This window comes from Eufriesea mexicana, unplaced genomic scaffold (assembly GCF_001483705.2).
Source record: "Eufriesea mexicana isolate 0111107269 unplaced genomic scaffold, ASM148370v2 scaffold1357, whole genome shotgun sequence".
In the NCBI taxonomy this organism is placed as follows: Eukaryota; Metazoa; Arthropoda; class Insecta; order Hymenoptera; family Apidae; genus Eufriesea; species Eufriesea mexicana.
In genome coordinates, this window is record NW_016909472.1 from 1,627,019 (window position 1) to 1,646,249 (window position 19,231).

The window sequence follows — 19,231 nt, forward strand, 5'->3', positions numbered from 1 at the left end:
CACCGTGGAAATTTCAATCGGTTTTGCCGTTTAAACGTGGAACGAAAGTCGTCCGAGGGCCGACCAGTTTCTGGTGACGCGACGGTGCCTCGCAGCCGCTCTAAAAGCGGGATCGAGCGGAATAATTGAAGTGTGACAAAATCCGAGGCGGCCTGCCTCGAACTCGATCGAACTTGTGCCGACGTGCACTTTACGAGTCGTGCAGCGGACCAAGAGTATAGGAAAGAAGGCTTCGAAAGAGAGAGGCCTGCTTGCATAGCGGTCAGATTGTCTTGTGACAGACTGCCAATGCGTGCTTGGCTCGAATACAGCGCGCTCGTAAAATCGCTCGGTTCTAAAAGTACAAGTGTCCGGATTGCTGAAGCAGTTTCAGATATTCAAGGAGAAATGAGGCAATCGAGGGTTGCGCTACAGCGTTCGAGGTATAGCGTCATAGGGAACATAGAAGCAGAGGAATCTGGGGGTTGAAGCCTTGGCTACGGTGAGCTATACATGCAGACAACCTAAATCCTAATTTAATATTAGGATTTTAAGACACGATTTTTCTCGGAAATTCTGTTTCACTTATTTTCAATCCTGATTATCTCCAATTGTTGGCTTCGCGATAATCCTTTGTCACAGCATGCTTTTGCATTCATCAGCCAGTCGATTATAAGATATTCCAGCGTACACTTGTCCATCTAAAGAACAAATACTTAATTTCCTAAACTCGTACTGCTCTTAGTTTACTATCCAGTTCCAATATTTCCAACTCATCCTCGTCTTCTCCGTTTCATTTCTACTCAATGTAGCGTTGCGCAATTTACCAACTGTGAACTCTCTCGCGTGTCTTTCGAGCCTATCCTTTGACATCCAATAGCATAGCTTCGAGTCACTAGCCATCCTTGGACATCTGAATTGCTCATTGTTACTTTCTCTGGCCACGCGTAACCAATCGCTACCATGAAACATCGACAAGCGTCGAGCTAATTGCGTTTAACGAGTTTGGAAGATAGCTGACACTTGACGATAGGTATTATGAGTCTGATATAGGTATCGAATAAAATTTACATCACTCGAGAAGATCAGTAAATAACAAATTATTGCTTCTATCGGATAGACAGTGTCACGTATGTCTGCAATGCATCGATCTTGCATAATTAACGATTGCTATTTAAGTTTCAATGACAGGTGCCATAATCAACAGCAGAATTGGACACGTCAAGCCACTTCGTCCGAACACGTAACTGAGGAATTCATCGGCGAAAAGTAATCACGAGTATGATACGTGATGTTTACATTGGGTCCCTACCTACGTACCACGTCTCTCGCTCGTCACGCTCATGTTTGACCCGTTTCCCTACCACTAGAGTACGATCTCACGCGATACTGCAGGCGAAGGGGTTAATACAGCAAATCGGAAGATTACCGAGATACACTACTCGCGGTTAGACGGAGTTTCGCAACATAGCGAGTAGACGATTAGAAACATATTTACGAATACCGATGGGAATTAGATCTTCGAATTTACGATCCTCGCGTTCTCGAGTTCTGGTTTTTGCGCGAGAGCGAATTCATCGTTACTGCCTTGCCTTCATTAATTTATTGCCTCCATTCACCGTTTCGTAACAATAATAATTCAGCGTTCTAACGACGGTGAACCAGCGGGAAGGCACAAGTGGAGCATTCGCGACAACCGTGATGCTCCGAGCCATGATTGAACGCAACACCGTGCTTACGTCATTTCTAACAATTAGCGCTTCTTCGTTAAATTCGAGCGCCTCTCTTAGGTCCCCCGGGGCAAAGACAAACGGACCACTTCTTGGAACAAATGAAAGTACACGCGACGTAATTCACCTGGCTCCGACCATCTCTAATTGTTGCGCGAAAAATGGCTAAAAGGAAAGTCGCGTACAGTCGAATGAATATCAAGAACTCGGAAGATAAACTCGCAAGTTAAAAGTCCCTTCTCGCGAATATTTTGCCAGAGAAATTTCAGAAAATCCAACGCGAAAAAGGAAAACTCTTCGTCGCTTTTCTACGCGGATAAATCAAATCGTTTAAATAACAGGTGACTATGAGACTATAGTCGGAAGAAATTATCTAACAAGACGAGATACCTATGGATCTTAATTCCCTCGATGCATTTATCAGCACAGAGTGCTGGCCTCTTGTGGCCTTTCCGAAAATTAGGGTCAATCGATCCCTAATTAAAATTATTGACGTCCCGTGTCACGGGTGCCATGTTCGGCGGAAGCGAAAATATCGATATTCAATTTAATAATCGACCCGTTAATGAACCGTACTTCGCTTCTTGTTATCGTCGATCAAATTTCGCAACGACGACCGGCCATTGACGGTTAATTAACCGATTCGTAGGAAGAGTTTCACGAACTTCGATAATATCGAAGTCGTCGTATAAGTTGCCAACGTCGTTTCAATCGATCCTAAATGTCTCCGCGATTTCCATCGATGGAATCATCGATAGAATCATCGATAGAAAGTAATCTGGTTCGCCCGTTACTTTCCTCTTTTCGAAGATAAATGTTAATTACACGTTAAACGGCTGTATCTCTTACATCGATTAAAGGGGCAACGTTTCGATCGGAGAAGAAATGTTCGATCGTTTATTACCGAATAATAAATCGTTCTTGAAATTGGCGAGTATTAACTCTTTCGTATTGCGGAGAAAATCGCACAACGGGTCCAATTACGACGGTAATTAAAAGAAATCTGCGAGACGAATTATAAATATTCGAAGGTCGTAAAATGTCAATGTCGTTATCGATGTTTGCAAAACCTTTATTACCGTTAATTACCGCCTTGTTACGCCATGGACGTTGAAGTACCGGCGATTTGCAGTCGTTAACGAAAATGTACGCCTCGAAGAAACTTCTCGAAGCAATGGTTCATGCTTCTTTCGAAACGGGGTGTTCTTCGGTACGAAATTAACCATTAGACGGATATTCACCTTGAAACTATTTCGACAGGTATTAAATACTCGTTCCTTGATCACTCGTGATCCTACGAAGGAGATTTAGGTCAATGAAGTTTAAGTACTGTAAGGATTATTAATTTCAAAGTTCAGGGCTTGTATATAATCGAAGCATAACAGCGAAGAACAATAGAGATACTTAACCCTGTGTGCCTCCTAATTAAAATCAATTACCCTTCATCGCTCCGATTTGAAAATTAGAGAGTAAGACTCGTGGTCGCTTAGAATGGACTGCTGAGAGCCGGTATACCGGTGTAAGTATCCCTAATTATAATTAATTCACGTGGACTCTCGCCATAACGTCGATCATCCTATGCATTCTGCCTACTTTTAAGCTCGCTCATCCTAAAAAATTAACCCCTTGCACTCGGCCATTTTTTCGTTTATTACGCAGAAAAATAAAAATAGCAACTCGAAGACTGTCATAAATACTATCATAAAGTGGACGATATTTTTAAAACGGTAAATAAGAAATCGTATGCAAATTAGGACGTCCAATTATTTTACTTCGACATTCCACGCGTCGTTGGGTAATTTTAAATTTAAACCCGATTAAACGGCGACACCGAGTGCAAAGGGTTAAACGCCATTTTTCCCCGTTTGTTCGAGAAAAATTTCGAGCTGTTGCTAACAAAACGCAGCGAATTGTAAGTTTGAAATTACACGCTATAAGAATTCCGGTACAAGATGTACGACAGTGTCGCGCCTGTATCAGGATAAAATCTCCTAGCCGAATTAAAAAGCCTGCACGCTTCGTTACCGCTATACCCGATCACGAAGCGGCCGAAACACGGACCAGCTCACGAATCTGACTATCTCCGGGTCCGATCGCGAAATCGCGAATTCGAAATAAAACTCTGTATCGGGTACACGAGCAGCGTACGCGAGTTACGGGAAGGGTGATATCGCGTGGACACCATGGTCTACCAACTATCGGACACGACACTAGTCACGAAGCCGCTTTCTCCGGAGAGGACCGGCCTTGGCAGAGCGAGCTGGGTACACTTCGCGATACATTTCTCTCGATCGAACGCGTGTACGTACACCTGGGCCATTCAGTTACGACCCAGCGGGTCTTACGTAAATGTTCCTCGGTACTTACAACGACGCTTTCACGATCGATCGGAAATTCCAACGGGTACTGCGAGAGTTTTCAGCTGCTCGTCACCCGGCCTGTCCACGCGACTCGGTGCCAATTAAATCGAGCATAATTAATTAGAGAATGCGAAATTGCCGGTGATCTCAGCCGACTTTTCGTCGTCGAGAAAATTCCAATTCGTATCGATCCCGTATCGATCCCGATCTGGTCGCGTCGCTTTCTAGCATGTTCGGAGATTGTACCTGCCAACGTCGCGAATTTCGTACGAGCGACTCTGTGTAGAAGATAAATTGAGTCTGAGACAGATTCGCGAAGAATATTGCGAACCTTTCGATGATCAGCTTATTCTGTTTGGCAATGTTTCTGTGACCATATACCCGTTTGTCTATTGCTATACACGAGAAGCTGTAGTCTCTGTCAAAATTGCTAGCTGTACCTCGATATCCATATCTTTCGCGTACATCGGTGGTCTGGCGAATGAACTGTTTCGCCATTAAGAGACTCGAAAAATCGAATTAAAAGTAACGAATTCTCTGTGATACCCCACTTCGCGTGCACTCCTTCGAATCCGAATGAGCCACGCTTTGTTCTCCGGGATCTATTTAGTCAACAAAACCACTCACCAATTTGTAGAATTTCGCGTAAAGATTGCGAGAGAAGAACGCGATAACGTCAACGTATCTTTCCTCTGAAACCCACAGACATGTCAGTGCGTGACAGGGTCTTCGCGCTTCGGAGAATGTCCTGCATGACTGTGTAATATCATTTTTTGCCACGATTACGTGTTGTCCAGTTGCCAAATAGCCGACGATTCTTTCCACCTCTTTTTCAGTCAACGAAGAAAGTTTTAATAAACGGATTAGACGGCGGAGCTGGTGAATTAGGTCAAGTGTGATTTAGAATCTTAGAAAGGCGATTCTCGAGATTTCGAAAGGCACACGTCCGGAGAGAACGGATTGCAAAAGAGGCGTATGCGGGCAAGAATTGGACGGAAACGATAGAAAGAACACGTGAAAGAGATATGGAAATTCGGAAGTACAATGGGAAAGTGCTATAACGGAGAAGACAGTTTCCATCGGCTTCTTTCGAACTTTACAACTTGGAGAATTCCTCGCGATGATTCCGATTTTCAGTCATAAAGAATTCTCGACAAGTTAAATTCCACACGCGTAGATTTCGGTGCATACGATGATGCGATGTAAAATCGACGTCGCCTCGAAGCAAAAATTTTACGGGATGATGCTGCAATCTTATTCTCATCTCTGCCAAATTCATCGAGATTTTGCAATATTCCCGTTCGGAATCATCCATCGTACACCGAGACCGCTTTTACATCGACTTCTCTATACACCCCGACCATCTCCGCCGAATTCATTGAAATTTCACGACCCTCTTTATTTTTCCCAGCTTTTCATCCCCCGACGCCGCGAAATTTCGGTTCTCCCGATCCTAGAGCTCGCCCACCTTTTTATCCCCGCAAAGATAGCTTCTGCGATTCCTAGAAGCTCTTACATCGAGTCTCTCGAGTTTATTCGAACTTCAGAACGTTGCTTCGTTCGCGAAGACTGTTGATCTTTTTGCTTTTAAAGTCGTTAACCCCGATTTTGATTGCTCGGCAATCCTAGACGTCCTTGTTCGTCGGCTGTTCAATTAGAGCCAAGAATCCCTCTTATATCACTCCTTATTGTCAATAGGACAGAGAAGAAGAGAACTATTCTATGTGTCGCTCTCTCTCTAACGTGTATTCCCTGATCCGTAATTCAATGGACTCCCTTCTTGAAATAAATAAATAAATAAATAGACGTTTGAATATTTGACCACCAATCGTCAGAACTCCCCGTCGATCTCGCAGAAAGGAGAAGTTCGTCAGGCGAGCATGAAACGCGAGGAACGTTTAATTAAAGGACAGGATCCGAGTCGACGACGCGGTCTCGAATCTCCATTCCAAGCATAATGCCGACCCTTGGTGTCTTGGTCGCGAGAAAGCCTGCTCGAGGAGGCTCGATCCGAGCTTGCGGACTCGGAAACGATAGCGCAATAAAGCCTCGTTCTGTCTACAGCTGCTTATCAACTTCGCGCAGATCCTCGTAACCTTAGAATCCTGGCTTTCCTCGAGGACCGTGCAATAACTCGTTCTCGGCGCAGATCCTAGCTGCTTTCGAGCTAGCATCTTCGCCACGCGGTATGCTGTTTTCGCAGAGAACGACCGTCAAATTTTTCCGATCGTTCCGGTTTGCATCGGAACTTTTTCTGCCGCGGAGTTGACCAATCGCTGGTCGAGGCTGCTGCGACAGGTTTCAGGTGCCATGAGTGAAAGCGAACGCATTTTACGATTTTTCGCAAATCCGATCGAACTTGCGCGTCTTTTTTTCACTGACGCTGATTTCTCTTATGGAGAGGAGCAGGTAAGCGCGAGGAACGAGGTTTGCAAATTTAGACACGGCCAGCTGTTAGTCTTATCGGGAAGCTGCTTTCCAGCCAAGTTTCTAACGAGTTGCTCCTGCTACCTCGGAGTATCTCTCATATTCGTTCGAGTTAATCACGACGCGATAATTGTCAGGGTATCTTAAAAAGTCGATGCACTTTTATGCGACTGTTTATCGAAGCTGTAAAATAACGGGGCATTGCGAGCTGGGAAGGACTCTAGAAAAGAAGATAGTATTAACAGCGACAGCGGGGCCAATGGTTGCGTGGTCTTATAAGGAGGGTGCAAGTCTTTCGGGTCATAGATTTAATTGAAATTTTGCAGGTTTGTAGATTTAGTCATCCAGTTCAGGAAAATATATCATTATAATGGGAACTATTGGATAGTTTTCGAGATATTTACGATTAGAGTTCTATTATTGCTTTAATTACAAATTTATTTCGAATATTTATCAAGTACCATTAGGCCACAATGCCACTTGTTAACTATCGATAACTATTCGAAAGAAATTTCTAGTCAAGAATATGTTGAAGCAACGATACGCATATGTGTGTGTGTGTGCGTGTGTCGGCGAGTGACTGTTATGTGTGAAAGAGGCGATGCATTTTTAGTCATTAGGCCACAATGCCACTTGCTAACTATCGATAACTATTCGAAAGAAATTTCTAGTCAAGAATATGTTGGAAGGCAACGATACGCGTATGTGTGTGTGTGTGCGTGTGTCGGCGAGTGACTGTTATGTGTGAAAGAGGCGATGCATTTTTCATTTGTTTTATTCTTCCTTTTGGTCAGTCGTTGGTTGTCTTTCCTCGTTGCATAACTGTATTATTCAGGACGAATAAAAGTTCCAGTTACTTCTATCTTTGTGTCAATTCTATTTTTCCCTGCAGAATAATAAAGCTTTAATCATAAATATCTCAAAAACTATCGAGTACTTGCCCTTGTAATGGCACATTTTCTCATTAGACGCGCAGACCTCTGTCTGCATAGGATTAATCTAATCCTGCGATAATACAGGTAACGTGAGAGTAATACGAAAGTAAAGTAAAAGCGAAGAATCCTGTTTCGTTACAGAAACTCGGGTGATAAGCGAGTGTACTGTGATAGTATGTAATAACGATGAGCTATATTCTGTAAAATAATCTCGAGCATGGGATTAAATAAACTTTTGCAAAGATAAGGATATCGGTGGCAAAAGGATACGAGGAATCGCAAAGTGTCTGTAGCAAAATGGCCTCTTGACGACGTCAGAATGGAGGAAGTTGAAATATATTCAGAAAAAGGAACACAAAGAGGAATGCACGGGGGAGCTGCGTTACCCTAAACAAACTCAAGGCACGTTGCGTAACAAAATTTCCATACTTTGGTTATACTTGGGCCGAGAGAAAGGGCGGAAGTAGCTCAGCCACGAAAGAACGCGAAGAACTTCTAGCTTGCACGCCTTGAAAATATCGAAATGCTTTTACGCGAACAAAGGGCGAAACAGAAAAAGGATGGAATACGAATCCTATCGAAGAAAAGAATGACTTTATTACGTTCGAGCGAACAGATTTATAGGAACGCCTTTGAACGAAATTTTCCGACTTCTGTTTGCCCCTGCCCTGCCAGAGATCTATGAAAATATTTTACAAAGGACTCCGCGCGAGTTCCTCCCATACCGTGGCAATTTTCCGTTCGACCTAACGAAACTTTGCATAATCAACGCTCTGGCCTTCTTAAAAACACACGGAGAAAGGAAATTAAGAAGATTCGCTCTCGGTTCAAGCTTCGTTAAAGCGGAGTCCGTGTAGAAAATAAAAAAACTTTCAAAGAGATAATAATTGTCTCGTTTAACGAGAATTCGGAAAATTAAAATTTGCTTTCCAACAACTAAAATCATCCAAATCCGACGAAAATCTCTCGCCATATTTCCCTACGTTTACGTATACTGCGAAAAATTCTGCATTTTCGCAACGTTTATCCATCCCCTATTTGTACGAATACCGACGATTTAAGAAAACGGAATTAAAAAGAGAAATTATCTTCGTTACCTAGACAATTCTAGATTAAACGACTCCCTTGAAACGAGACTCTGTTGTTAACACTAAACGTACCAAGAGGTGTCATATGACTCCCTTCAAAATTTACCCTATAAATCGTACACTCGTAGTTATTTTTTTCGCTCATCTGACTTTTTGCAAATTCTTATATTATCTGATTATTTAATTTCTCGCTTTCCGTTTTTCCTAGAACTTATTCTTTTACCGAGAAAAATTCTTTGCATGCCTTATGTACCACGAGGAGTCATTTGATCTCTTGTGGTAAGAATAGGCGTGTGTAAAGTACCGGTACGTTTAGCGTTAAGGAATCCAACGGGTGGTGGAATTAATTAAACCTCTTTCCTTCAACCCTAATCAGCTAGCAGTTGACGCAAGAACTACCTCTCGATTATCCCGCCGAAGATGGAACAGCCCAATCAAGGGCGAAAGAAATGCGGTAAACGTTAAGTACACTAGTCCCGCGAAGGGAACGCTAATGGAACCAACAGAAATCACCGTGCAACACCGATGTGTTCTCGCATGAGTTATCACCCGGAAACGCAGAGACCTTCGCGTCTTTGCCTCAGACGCCTCCGACAAAGACTGCACAACAGTCGAATTATGTTACTACGGCGTAGGTGCACGGTCTGGTTCGCGCAAGAAGCGTAATTAAGAGCGGATCTGGCTGCCGTGTTCCTCGTTTTGCCGTCTGCCGCTCGTAAAATCGGGGTTAACTGCGAAACGTAAATACCAGCCGCTATAAATCGCATCCCGCGACCAGGATCGTCGATAGAGGAACATCGAACTTCTGGACCGAACGGGCCGCGAATCTTGTCGTTTCGATAAGAATACTGGTCGTGTTCCCGGCACTTCGTGGTCTTCCATTGGTCGAGAGGATGTTTTCGTCGTAAACTACGTCTCGTCTGCTAGAGATGTCGAAAAGATTGCGAATCTGATGGACTTTGCCGGGTATCTGTGACGAATCTGAGACACGAAGGGGTAGGTACTTTCGACTTCGATTGATTTGATTTTATTATAGACTCAGTGGATTTTGAAGATAGTTGAGAAGAGTACCGAGAAAATTATTCAAAAAGTTGTCAAATCAAAATATTAGATCTTGTGAGAGAGCGAAACTCAATTGTCCTATAATCGTGCAATGTGTGACGTATGTATAATATGACCAAGTGAGCGAGAATGATATTTGGAAAAATGTTTAGAAAAATGTGCGAGAATGAAATTGTCCGAGAAATATCAAAGAGTGAACACGTAAATGTTATAGTTATATTTATTATTTTATAACAGACAGTATCCACGAAATGACCTGTGGGCACGCATTTCCATGCAGTGAACTTCGGTGGATTGAACTGTCGAAACGAAAGGGTTAAAAGTGAGTGAAAACCGATTTTATTTTTTGAAATATATTTTACGAATTACTCGTTAAAAAAGTCTGGAATGTCATTGTCCATTCTACTCACAGATGTATCACATGGCCAAGATGATAATTCCTAAATCTTTGGCTGAAAATTTAGCAGAAGTCATGGCTAATTTTCTTTCGTCGTTTTTCATCTACCAATCATGGTAACTTTATTCCCCGGGGAGTCTGTTGAATATTTAAAAATCTCGAAAGAGTCCAGAACTCGGCCTGTGACGTTGACGACGCAACGTTGTTGCTAATACGAAGTGCCGTAATTTTAATAACGGGGCCCTCGACGGGTCGCGTTGGTTCCGCGTGCCTTTGTGTCGACGCTGCCGCGCTAATTTCGACAAGCAAAACTGTGTAACCCTAATTAAACCGGCACCGTTTAAATCCCGCGATTGCGGCAAAAAGCGACGCGCGCGCGCGCACTAACACAACGACACCTAGCGAAACGGCTTAATTAGCGTTTATAGCGGCCGACGCGAACTTCAATTCCCGCGAAATCGCGTAAACTGATTAAAAGTTCGAAACAGCCCGATGTCAAGGACCACCCCCTGACTGGCACCTGGTCGGGCCCCATCGGCAATGAGTAATCGAATCGTTAGACGCTTACGAACCGCGAATGTAATTTAAGTTTCGCAGTAACCCTTTGCGAAAAACACTTCCTAAATACCGCGTGGTTCGAGCTTCTGCGAGTGGACAAAGCGGATTCGGCTTTAGAAACGTATTCTTTGTCGAGCATCAGAGGATCAGGATCAAAAGGAAAAATTTGGAATTTTTCGTTTTTGGGAAAAAGAAATTGCCAAACTGGAAATTGCCGTGCGTTTTAATTAACTTTTTAAATTCTCTTTTCTAATTATCGGCTGGACAAACAGGTTTCCACTACAAGGAGCATATGCGAATTGGGTACGGTATAGTAACGATGTAAAATATCGTAAAATTTAAGAATATTAGGTTAGAAAATATGTCCGCTGGGTTGTACTAGCAATTTCGCGATGCTATTACGACACGAGAAAAGGGAAACGAAATCCCAAGCGTAATTGAAATGGAAAGTAGAACAAAAACGCAAGGATAATTTAACGTCGGAGGACCATAGGCACAGGGCGAATCGAAAAATTCTCCGTCCTCGAAAAGGGTAATCTTCTTTCCGATATAAGAGAGTCTCTTAAAGCCCGGTTCAAAGCGATTTCGTCGAGGACAAAGTACGTCGTAAGAACATTTTCCCGGTGGATGACCCCTGGAAAGCCAACAGGACTCCGGCGAAAGGTAAAAGTTTTTCGAGGAAGATTCGCGAAATGGTCGTAGGAGATGTGTGAGGTCGGGAAAGGTTTCCAAAATACTTGTCCAAGGACCTCGACGTGGACAAAGGCCCTTGGGTCGGTCGACAAAGGTCCAACGACCTCGAGGTTTGCGGAAGATCTATGGAGAACGAGAGGCAAAGAGAAGGGGGCACTCGAGAAGCGAAATCCACCGCCTGTTTACGGGCCTGTGCGCGCGATATTGGAATAGAAATCTCGGATTTGTCGTGCTCGTTCTGAAACTTGCCGATGAAAGCGTGTAACGCTCGTGGAAGCCTGCTTCCGGAGCCTACGTCGATCGACTATTTACCCAAACACGACCGCGCGAAATTTGTTTACTCGCATTCGGATCGTTCGATCGGTTTCTATCTCGGTTACCGATCCCTCGGGCATTGTAAACGACGGGATAAATTATTCGGTGCAACCTGGGCTCCGACATGGCGACTCATGCGTCCAGCTAAATATCAATTTCGAAACAGGATCCCGTTTCGCTGGTCGGCCCGAAAACGCACAGGGGTGGGTTTCTGCTGGGTTCGAGGCGCGTTTACCGAATTAAAGTTTCCGCAAATATTTGCTCCCTGGCTAGTCGAGTAGTACGGGTCGGTCATGAGCACCGGAGGTTAATGGAGAACGTCTTGGTAACGCGTTAGCGATTGACACTGGATAAAGGGGTGAAACTGCTCGAGAGTCAACCGAGAGACGGTTCAACGACATCGGAGGAAGCGTTACAACGGTGTTCCTCGATTAAAATTTCAAGCGTGATGGGAATAAAACGGGAAGAAAAGGAACGAGACGTTTTTCTCTTGCGAAGGGAAACAAAATTATACTGCTGCCCCTGTTTTGGAAAAGGTTCACCGCGTTTCGAGCGAGAGGGGAACGGGTTAACCCCGTTCGGACGAAATATCGCGAGATACGGGGGAAAACAAGTCCATTTGGCGAATATATTTCTTCGAAACGATAATTAAACAAACACCGAACGATACCGTGGAAATATTTCGAAATAAATTGACGCAGACGGTATCGGAATAACGGGAAATGACTATTATTCGGGACCGATTTTAGAGCGCTTCGACGCGCATTCCGGACCCCGATGGACGATTATTAATTCCTGCCAAGTGTCGAGGAAACGACGAAACGATACGGCACGGTCCGCGCGCTGACAAGTGATGTGCAGATATCGGCTCCATTCGCAATTCCGTCGCTATTTTATGCCATCGGCCTACCCTTGCGTGCGCGTCGCGCGCGCACGGTTAAACGTAATTCAACCGACTCGCGAAATTGCACCGCAGCTTCGTAAATGGCCGCCACAGTTATGGGGATATATCCTGCTATCGTATTATTTACTTGGGTTGTTTCGAAGAACGCGCTCCCAGTAAATTAATAACGAAATGGTAATGCGGCATAAAAATAGGGGTAGAGATATCGCCAGCAACGAAATATTTTTCAAACCCTACGCGCCATTCCGCGTCTCGGAAAATACGATTCTCTACTCCTGCACGCGTACCCGCGTAAACGTAAATTTCAATTTCGCGACTGTAGAGGATCTCTGCGTCGAATTCTCGATATCCCGATTATCAAAGGGGAAACCTGCAGGCTTGGTGGGGAGAGTATAGAATTTCACTGGAGAAAATAATGAAAGCTCCGAGGAAATATTAATGGGGAATATTTTTATGGGAAATATAGACGATGAAATTTGGAAAATCATTTTACGGGATATCGAATTTTTCGGGATATTTTTCTTCTTCGTGCGCTTGATTGCCGTGCAGGTTAATAGAAATTTGGCGGTGAAAATGAGTTTAATCGATGGACGGACCGAAACGAGGTTCGTGCGTGATGATAACAACGGATGGCCAATTTCGCGTTTCTTTAAACAATATGTATGGTAGATTAATTTCACGCTCTATTATGCAATATACGATCTCACGTATAATAGACATCGAAATGTCGTTTTATAAATATGCAATTTCCACGATGTTGCGGGCGTACGCGTAATTAATGCGACGCGATAATGCAATAAATAACAGCATTATAACATTAATCGTTCTGTTAGACGACGGCGGATATCTTCGACGTGTTTATGAAGCAAGCTGTTCTAAAGATACCACCGACGATTAAACGTTAAATATTCGCTGTTTGTTCATAAACCGGCTTACCGATTCCGCAATTAAGACGTGCACGATGCACGTGCGGATAAATAAAGCAAAACGTAATAGAAATATCATCCTGCTTCCTACTTTCAGCTTAATTTATCGACGTGGAGAATAAATGTGTTTGACCGAAAGGAATTATCGTTGAAAGGAATTAAATGAATAAATTAATACTACTGTCGGACAGTAATTCTTCCGATAAATAACATACGCGAAATATTTTACTTCTTCCGAGATCTACGGTACGTTTTAGTCAATTATCGATGATACATCAAAGTATTTAAGAATTGTACGAAGCCATTTCATTAAATTGGAGAAATTCGAGAATTCGAGTGCCGAGGTATGAAGAAGCACCTGACTAACGACGAGAGTCCTTCCAAGTGAAATTTCCCGCTCGTGTTTCACGAGGCTTTCTAATTAATTCTTACGCCAATTCGAACTTCGCTCTACGCTACCAGCTTTTTGGTATTAGCAACGATAGAATAGAAATCCTGCACTGATAATTTTGAGCAGGGTGGAGTGTAAGTATCGAGTCGTCGTCGAGAAACTTTATGATATTTGAGGAATTTGATAAACAAAGGGAAATTTCTTTATCTATTTAATTGGCTGCACTTTTGGCGCATAAATCGTTTGGAAATTACCAAAATTTTTACGAATTTCGAAAATTGCGGGACGCTAAATTCCTGGCCCAATTATACTCGTGTAAATAAAACGATTTTTATATTTCCTTTTCTACGTCCACCTAATATCCCTACGAGATTCGGGAGCAATTCGAATGCTTTTACTACAAATTCTCAGACGCAAATTGGATTTATACCGACAGACGCGAAAGCGACAGATCCTCCCAATCGTTTCCAAAAGTACGGGTTAAACGGCCTTTGAAAGTTCGGGCCTCTTCCACGTGTTCCATCGCGACTTTTCCCCGCTGGAATCTCTGCAAACACGCCTACCTATCTGTTAATTTCCGAGCCACCGCGGGCCAAAGGAAACTTTCCAGCGATGGAGAACGAAATACTGCAAACACTTTTGACACACTTCCTTTGCACGGGCCAGAGAAACGAATTCGTCACGGGTTTTTACGTTCCGCGTCTCCCTTCTGCGCCATTAATTTCGAGTTGCGTATAAAGAAATCCTGCGCTTTCCCATGGTTTGGACTATATCTTCGATTTAATAAAACTAGCGCCTTAATTGAAATTCTTACGAATCGACGCAAGGCCTATCAAAGGGGTGAAAATTTAGTAATTTCCGGAAACGCGATTACCTACTCGAGATTTAATTCCAAATATCTCGGACATTCTACAACCCCCGTCCCCTCAGTTGAATATTCCAGGAATTATTAATTAAGGTAAAATTACGAGATTACAATTCCGCGAAACGTAAATATCTCGTATTAAATATCGAAATATTCCTTGCCACTGGCTAGACGCCGGGACAATCGTAAAATATACGAAAGTGGACTGAGCCTCGCGTGCTACCCTTCGGGTGCTCATTTATCGCGGAAACCGCAGCGGCAGTGAATTCCATAAATTCGCCAGACCAACGCGGCGTGATCTTAAATCTCGTCCACGAATTCGCAGATACGGCTAGGCCATGTTTCAACCCTGCTCGTCCGTGTAGCCCGCATTAACAAACACCGGCGCAATTAAACAATTTGCCGTGGAACGAGGCGCAGTAAAGCCGAAAGAGAAATCGCGACACGATAGTTTACGGGTGGGAAGCAGCCCGCGAACATTTAATTGGATGAACGCGGGGCCCCGAGCCCGATTGGAAGACTGAGGGGGCAAAGGAACGGGGGACGGTGACGAGCAACAAATAAAACTTATCAACAAGTCGGTCTGTCGTTGCATCTCGATGCAATCGCCGGTCCGCGACCGTTCGATTGGATGGCTCACTCGATTGCATATTGCATCGGACTCGAATATCGAAATCCCTTGCGCTCAATTAAAAGCACGACAAGGTTCGGCTGGAATATCGAGCTCGCGGAACTTTAAATCGTTCGACAGCAGTCGAGGACGGGCTGACCGTGGAAAAACGTTTTCGTTGATTTAAAAAAAAAGGGGGCAAAAGAGGGAATGAAAGAGAGAGAAAGAGCGCAATATGTCACGTTTGCGTGCGTGTCAATCTATCGTGGAATTCCTGTTGCTGTTCCGTCTCTGGGTCCCAATGATTCGATCAAGCTCCGAATCCGCGCTGCACGAGGGTGTTCACCCTCTATCGGAGAAGATTGTTATTCGCGTAATCGGGATCAGTGAATTATTTTCTTTTCCAAAGGATTCGAAATATCAAGCTATTGGTCGACGACACGGTTACGTCTCTGTGTAAGGTATTCTCTCTATGAGAAGAAGCGACGTAACTCTTCGAATGCCAGGATGCACGTGTATATGCGTCCAGCAAAAGCTAGCTATTATATACTCCGCGTGGTAAAGTGGTATGAAATATCTATCAATTTCGACAAGTTACCTACCCGTGTTCGAGACGGGTACGTTACGCGGAGGGTTTAAAGGGTTCCCCGTTTCGAACGAATTTCTGGATTATGCAAAATTTAACACGCGACGCGAATTTCGACGTAAGACTTTGCACGACGGTCGCAAACTTTCGAGGGGGAGTCTGAAATTTGAAAGACAGAGGGTGGGTCTCGATCCCCATTTTTCCTCCACCGAGTACACGCTTTGCCTCGTCGGGAATTTCAAAGGAATCTTATGAAAATTGAACGAGAATTGTGCCAGCTACCGGATACAAAATACTGCTACCGGAATTACGATAGTTACTCCAAGCTTCGGGACCCTTTTCGTTAAAACTGAAAAGGGGTAAATTGAAAAGGGGAAAGTCGTAATTAAATCTGTTACGCAATTCGTCAATTAGGTTGGCGAATAAGGAAGGCGGCACCGATGGAAATTCCACGATTATTGTTATCTATTAGATTTCAAATGGAAAATGACATTTTAAACGGTATATATATATGCGAAACAAATAGTAATTTACCTCTTGGAAATGAAATGCAAATTAAAGGGACAGTCGATTAACTTCACAATGTATGACATTACACTGTCACGTATAAACATGCTCCGTATGCACTTTATTGTTGTTATTGCTAGTACTGTTCGCTATAATGATAAACGCAGACGTACTCGCGATACGCTATATTACTATTGTTATTATCGCTTGATAATTGTTGTTATTACTACCGTCATTTAATTTATGACGTACTTGCTCAAAATTACGTTGCAACCAAATACGCGCCAAATGTAATTGCGAAACTAAACCTATCAGCCGAAACTCGCAAAAAAGAAAACGTCAATTCGAAACAGGACTTTCCAAAAAATTTCCATATTAGTTTCACTTTTGCACTCCAAACAAACGGACCAAAATATAAACAATCGCTCGTGCCACGTTATAAATAATAACCGAAATTAAAATATTTTATTTATCATTTTAATTATAACGAGGGGGAAATAAATCCCGATTCGACGTTTCCCGCGGAAAAGGAGGAAAAGGAAGGGAAAAAAGAAGAAAGGCGATAGTGGACGAGAATGGCGATCGAGACGAGACGCGACGGAAAATCCGGCTGGACGGAGAAACGCATCGTTTGTGACGGACGAACGCATTCTCGCGTCGGGACGCGTCGGGACGACATGCAGGATCCGAAGCGTGCATCCACGAGCACGGACGTGTTCTACTGTCGAACGATTCGACACGGTCCGGAACGGTTAGGAACAGAGACGCGCGTCTCGTCGTGACGTCAATGCACGCTGCTCTACACCCTTGTCATCGCATTACATACAGCAGGTGAGTAATTTCGAGGCGGTGGACAGCAATCGTCTCGCTTCCTCCTTGCAAATTGCCGCTGAAATTCAGCGCCAACCGGTGCGAAGGCAGCCATAATTCCGAGCTTCGATACCCTGATACTACTCGAAGACCGAAATTTTCTAAATCCATTTCATTGAAAAAATACAAATTCTTTAAGTACAATTAAGCCCTCTGTGCCTCGACAATTTTTAATTTAACAATTTTTTCCTAATTTCCAACTATTCGGAATGTATTTACGTAGCGTAGAACCAATCACTGAACTGGACCCAGTTCACTGAGCACGGGCGGAAAAGAAAGGAAACGAAGGCTAAAAACGAAACATTTTTCCGCGCAATGGTCGCTACGGTAATGGAGAAATTTTCGAAAAATCGAAATGGATTGCACGGACAGAATAATCCTGGCTCAGGAGCAGGACAAACAAACGTAGATGAGCGAGCAACGAACAATTTGGAATCGTTTCGACGGAAACGATCAGTCAGCCTATCGGGCAGGAAGCGTAATTCGGGACTGGAAACAGGCCTGCGCGAATATTGCGATATTAATGCAGGGATGTCTGCGTCGTTCGATGACGAATCGTTTCGACGGAAACGATCAGTCAGCCTATCGGGCAGGAAGCGTAATTCGGACTGGAAACAGGCCTGCGCGAATATTGCGATATTAATGCAGGGATGTCTGCGTCGTTCGATGGGTGCCGCGCGTTATCTTCGATTGTCCGATTAGCCGTCGTTTTATTTGATTATCCGCGCTGCATGGCTACACGCGGGCCCGCTCGGTAATCCGTCCATCCTTGTATTTTACGTGTAATAACAGGAATGGCTGACTAAATAACGGGATAACCGGATTAAGAGTGGTAATTGCAGAAGAGTAATCACGCGGCAAGCGCTTCGAACTTGCCACGGTTGCACCAACGAATCCGTGATAACTCGAGGCAACGCGGCAGGGCTGACGTTTGGTATGACAACCAAGGTAGGTAGACGACCGAGCGAGAATAGAAATCGTAATGGGTTCGATTGTTCGCGAGACGAGTCTCTGCTAATCGCGACACGAAGCCTTGCTACAGTGTGAGAACAAAATTAGCGACACGTCGATTCGTCTGACAATGAGTAGCGAACGAAATGGAAAGTTCTAACCTCGAAGATTGAACTGGAAGATCTTTCGGGAGTATTCTACGACTCTAACGGGTTACCGAGCGAAACTTGGTTAGCACAGGCGATTAGTGGGAATTTGACGAAGATTTTTCAACCGTATCATTCGTCATAGCGTCAACTTTCTATGCTATATTCTACGCCCGTGCGATTTTCGTTTCCTCTCGTCTAGGTGCTAATGTACTTATCCCTGTTGGACTAAACACCACGTCATACGCGAGACGCATACTCTAAAAGTCAGAGTTCTTCGACTCTCGAGTTCCATTTCCGATACGAGATTTTCTCTAGATGAGCGAAAATTCGTCAAATTGAACGAACACTTGCCTGTTATCGGGACAGGGCGTGTCTTGCGACTTCCTTAAACTCGTCTCTTTCGCCAGAAATAATTCGCTTATCGCCGAGTCACGAAACGTTAAACTATTCGGAATGTATTTACGTAGCGTAGAACCAATCACTGAACTGGACCCAGTTCACTGAACACGGGCGGAAAAGAAAGGAAACGAAGGCTAAAAACGAAACATTTTTCCGCGCAATGGTCGCTGCGGTAATGGGGAAATTTTCGAAAAATCGAAATGGATTGCACGGACAGAATAATCCTGGCTCAGGAGCAGGACAAACAAACGTAGATGAGCGAGCAACGAACAATTTCGAATCGTTTCGACGGAAACGATCAGTCAGCCTATCGGGCAGGAAGCGTAATTCGGAGCGGCAGGGCTGACGTTTGGTATGACAACCAAGGTAGGTAGACGACCGAGCGAGAATAGAAATCGTAATGGGTTCGATTGTTCGCGAGACGAGTCTCTGCTAATCGCGACACGAAGCCTTGCTACAGTGTGAGAACAAAATTAGCGACACGTCGATTCGTCTGACAATGAGTAGCGAACGAAATGGAAAGTTCTAA

The 19,231-nt window shown here is 43.9% G+C and overlaps 1 protein-coding gene across 1 annotated transcript in view; it reads right to left on the minus strand.

Moving 5' to 3' along the window:
* Window positions 1–19,231, minus strand: part of LOC108547999 (low affinity immunoglobulin epsilon Fc receptor) — an 86,510-nt gene that overhangs the window by 37,779 nt on the left and 29,500 nt on the right. The window lies entirely within an intron of this gene.